General features: G+C 53.6%; 1 non-coding gene across 1 annotated transcript in view; it reads left to right on the forward strand.

Moving 5' to 3' along the window:
* The first annotated feature begins 4056 nt into the window (after positions 1–4056).
* LOC124730376 overlaps positions 4057–5000 on the forward strand; it is a 1909-nt gene continuing 965 nt past the window's right edge. The window contains exon 1 of the ribosomal RNA XR_007007995.1: positions 4057–5000. This exon is cut by the window's right edge and continues 965 nt beyond it. This is a non-coding gene — a ribosomal RNA (small subunit ribosomal RNA).

Below are 5000 nucleotides of genomic sequence, written 5' to 3' on the forward strand. Positions count from 1 at the left end.
CCTCCAACGACGATACCGCCATCTATGCGACGCCAAGCCGATTAAGACAGCGATGGCGCCACAGTGCCCGCCTTTCGACGCCACCCACAAAGCCTGCAGCCTCTGTCGACCATAGCACCCAATCTCCAGTGGCTCTGCCGCACGAAGCCGTGGACCGGCAATGACTCCACCCGCACCCGTTCGTGCACCACCCCAACCGCCAAACGCGCACCTCCAGCGGATGAACGGCGGACGTTTCCCGCACTCGTAAAGTGCAATCCACCCCTATAACGTGCGTTTCATGAAGAGTTATTGCCAATATGCGACATTCCCGCTGTCCCTATACATGAGCCGCGACCTGTACCACTTACGAGCGAGAGACGCGATCGCGTTGCTCACTGTACGGCGTCCGATACCGAGCCATCAGCATGTCGGTCCCCATGCGCGTTGCACTCGCACTCGCAGTCGCAAAAACGTGGGGCAAATATATTACGCGGAAGAGTTATAACAGACCGAGCCCCACTGCATGAGGGGAGTCTTTGTCACTAATGTACACAGATGGAACATTTTGGACTGGAACCAGATTACCCGTACACACGGCGCTGATTAGTAATCAATGCAGAGCCATCAAACTACAGAATATATATACAACTGTCCGTATACATGCTGAAAGAGTCTGCCCACAATGGGAACCACACGTCAGCCAGCCACTCTGATCACGCACCACTCTCTGCTTCTAACGGGCGTACATACAATATGTAAGCACCAGCATGGAACAACATCCAGTGCATCCTCTCCGCCACATTACACAATCCACACTATCACAACCAGACCAGGAGGTCCATGCGGAAAATACAATATCCCACCCTTTCGACATCCACCATTGCGCAGATCAGGCACCAACACCCACACATGTCCTATACAACGGTGCACCCAACATCACAATAGTACCTCCTGTCACAGCGCACAAACAATGACATGAGTCAAAGACACAGGTCTGACACAAGCATAGAATTGGAGCGCCGCCTCTAATAAGCCAAAGGTGCATCCTGACGTGACAAATCTGATCATGTCACAAGCATTCACTTACTATAATCACTATCAACGAACCTGCCGCCCCCGCCCCCCCCCTACACCTTTCCTTACAACAACGTGTAACCTAACCTAACCTAACCTATGTTGTACCTTAACCTAACCTATGTTGTACCTTAACCTAACCTATGTTGTACCTTAACCTAACCTATGTTGTACCTTAACCTAACCTATGTTGTACCTTAACCTAACCTATGTTGTGCCTTAACCTAACCTATGTTGTGCCTTAACCTAACCTATGTTGTGCCTTAACCTAACCTATGTTGTGCCTTAACCTAACCTATGTTGTGCCTTAACCTAACCTATGTTGTGCCTTAACCTAACCTATGTTGTGCCTTAACCTAACCTATGTTGTGCCTTAACCTAACCCATGTTGTGCCTTAACCTAACCCATGTTGTGCCTTAACCTAACCCATGTTGTGCCTTAACCTAACCCATGTTGTGCCTTAACCTAACCCATGTTGTGCCTTAACCTAACCCATGTTGTGCCTTAACCTAACCCATGTTGTGCCTTAACCTAACCCATGTTGTGCCTTAACCTAACCCATGTTGTGCCTTAACCTAACCCATGTTGTGCCTTAACCTAACCCATGTTGTGCCTTAACCTAACCCATGTTGTGCCTTAACCTAACCCATGTTGTGCCTTAACCTAACCCATGTTGTGCCTTAACCTAACCCATGTTGTGCCTTAACCTAACCCATGTTGTGCCTTAACCTAACCCATGTTGTGCCTTAACCTAACCCATGTTGTGCCTTAACCTAACCCATGTTGTGCCTTAACCTAACCCATGTTGTGCCTTAACCTAACCCATGTTGTGCCTTAACCTAACCCATGTTGTGCCTTAACCTAACCCATGTTGTGCCTTAACCTAACCCATGTTGTGCCTTAACCTAACCCATGTTGTGCCTTAACCTAACCCATGTTGTGCCTTAACCTAACCCATGTTGTGCCTTAACCTAACCCATGTTGTGCCTTAACCTAACCCATGTTGTGCCTTAACCTAACCCATGTTGTGCCTTAACCTAACCCATGTTGTGCCTTAACCTAACCCATGTTGTGCCTTAACCTAACCCATGTTGTGCCTTAACCTAACCCATGTTGTGCCTTAACCTAACCCACGTCGTGCCTTAACCTAACCCACGTCGTGCCTTAACCTAACCCACGTTGTCGCCTAACGTAACCCACGTTGTCGCCTAAACCTGCTCTGTAATTGTTATACGACTCGTTCAATTAGTGTAGTGTTGCCCACCCGCAACCCTCGCAATATAGTTCGCTACTCGCACTCCCCGCTCCCCTGTGTATCGCTTCATGTTAAACACCTTGCAAGTCTTGCTCACTTTCCACATGCTCCTGCTGTACACTGTAATGTGGATGGCAGCAGGACGTACATGCCGCCCCTCCCCACGTCCCCACCTTGCCCCCTGCCTTCGCAAGCTGGTTGGTGAGAACTTTGCATGTTCAATGCCCTCCGCATGCGACGTACTCAGGCTACGTTGTGGTGCGGCCTGTGTCAACTGTCCGCTAATGTCGTACGCGTAAACCACAATCTGTACTGCACATTCGTCCTTATGTACTGAATGATACATCGTGGCACATGTGTGACCGTACAACGACTGCGCCCAAAAACGGCGGACCATACAGTGCAAATATTGTGCACGCAGCTACGTGTCGTCTCCCTATGAGAGCTGGATTGCAGTGTGGTACGCCATAGAGACGTGTGGGAGGAACGGACGCCGTGGATGGCGATCAGCATGAGCTGTCTGTTGATGTATTCGGACCTAGTCGTCTCTCCTCACACACCGTGATGGCATGGTGCACCGCGTTCCATATCTGCGACATGCTACAGAGGCCGGTTGACAGTCGTTCGAGCAATGGACATCGCATACGTACGGGGGCCACCTTCCACGTATTGTCTAGGCGTGCACATTTTGTTGCGTGTATGTGGGCAGACGTAGTGTGGCGTGACACCTGACACAGGCATGCAATAATCGTGGAAGTTGCAAATGGCGATGGACGCCTGCGTTTTCTGGTGAAGTTACGCAAATGAACAAATGGTAACCTGTTGTGGTGCGGTTGTTCTCGCTAGGGGTGAATCGGTGATGGCGACGATAGGTTGAGGTACTAACCGGTTGTTCCAGCGATACCCACCATGCCGACGAAACTGAACGGCATCTGGGTGTGAAGCGATACGCGGCGGTGGCTGGGTGGGACCGTCCCCGGCCGGTGAGGGGGCGCCTCCCGGCGTGCTGGCCGCGCGGTGCGTGGGCGCACGCGCTACAGCCGGCTGGTGGGGGCGGCCAGTGGCAGGCGCGCCGGCCGACGGACGCGGCAGGCGTCGCAGCTGCGCGCCGGCGCACCCTGCGCGCGGCGCCGTGCGGCCAAAGTAGGTCCTCGCGGGCCCGGTGCGAAGCGCGGTGGACATCTTCAGTGTGCTGGTCCGATTGAGGACTGTGTGCGTTGAGGATGCGCTGCCGCCCGGCGCTCGGCGCCGCGACGCCGTCTGCTGCTCGGTCGCCCCAGCGGTTCTCGCTGGTGGTTTGTATCGCAGCTGTGCGGATGTGTTGGCGCGTGCGCTGTGCTGGGAGAGTTCGCTTCGGCACCCAAGTGGGGCTTTTGTCCTTCTGTGGCGCTGGCGTTGGAGCTGCCGGTCACCGTAGGTGGCGCGTGTTGTCTCCCGCCGGCAATGCCACGACAGCACGCTCCCGGGCCTCTGTCGGCAGCGGCAAGCTCAGTTGGGAGCACGGGTGGTCGCACCGAAAGCGTCTACTCGCCTAACTCCGGGCGATTGCGCCTCTCTCGAACCCGACCAAGTACTTGGGACGGCGCTGCGCGCCGCCGGGACCTGAGAGGGTTTCGAGGTGTATTGTGCAGGGGAGCTCAGCCTCCTCCTGTTTGCAGAATGATTGAGCGGACGCTTGCGTGTTCGCGCGGGCCCCCGGGACACACTCCCGGGCGGCCGGCTGCTCAGCTCTAGTTGACGCAGCTCCCTGGTTGATCCTGCCAGTAGTCATATGCTTGTCTCAAAGATTAAGCCATGCATGTCTCAGTACAAGCCGCATTAAGGTGAAACCGCGAATGGCTCATTAAATCAGTTATGGTTCCTTAGATCGTACCCACGTTACTTGGATAACTGTGGTAATTCTAGAGCTAATACATGCAAACAGAGTCCCGACCAGAGATGGAAGGGACGCTTTTATTAGATCAAAACCAATCGGTCGGCTCGTCCGGTCCGTTTGCCTTGGTGACTCTGAATAACTTTGGGCTGATCGCACGGTCCTCGTACCGGCGACGCATCTTTCAAATGTCTGCCTTATCAACTGTCGATGGTAGGTTCTGCGCCTACCATGGTTGTAACGGGTAACGGGGAATCAGGGTTCGATTCCGGAGAGGGAGCCTGAGAAACGGCTACCACATCCAAGGAAGGCAGCAGGCGCGCAAATTACCCACTCCCGGCACGGGGAGGTAGTGACGAAAAATAACGATACGGGACTCATCCGAGGCCCCGTAATCGGAATGAGTACACTTTAAATCCTTTAACGAGTATCTATTGGAGGGCAAGTCTGGTGCCAGCAGCCGCGGTAATTCCAGCTCCAATAGCGTATATTAAAGTTGTTGCGGTTAAAAAGCTCGTAGTTGGATTTGTGTCCCACGCTGTTGGTTCACCGCCCGTCGGTGTTTAACTGGCATGTATCGTGGGACGTCCTGCCGGTGGGGCGAGCCGAAGGCGTGCGACCGCCCCGTGCGTGCTCGTGCGTCCCGAGGCGGACCCCGTTGAAATCCTACCAGGGTGCTCTTTATTGAGTGTCTCGGTGGGCCGGCACGTTTACTTTGAACAAATTAGAGTGCTTAAAGCAGGCAAGCCCGCCTGAATACTGTGTGCATGGAATAATGGAATAGGACCTCGGTTCTATTTTGTTGGTTTTCGGAA

Source organism: Schistocerca piceifrons, unplaced genomic scaffold, assembly GCF_021461385.2.
Source record: "Schistocerca piceifrons isolate TAMUIC-IGC-003096 unplaced genomic scaffold, iqSchPice1.1 HiC_scaffold_1239, whole genome shotgun sequence".
In the NCBI taxonomy this organism is placed as follows: domain Eukaryota; kingdom Metazoa; phylum Arthropoda; class Insecta; order Orthoptera; family Acrididae; genus Schistocerca; species Schistocerca piceifrons.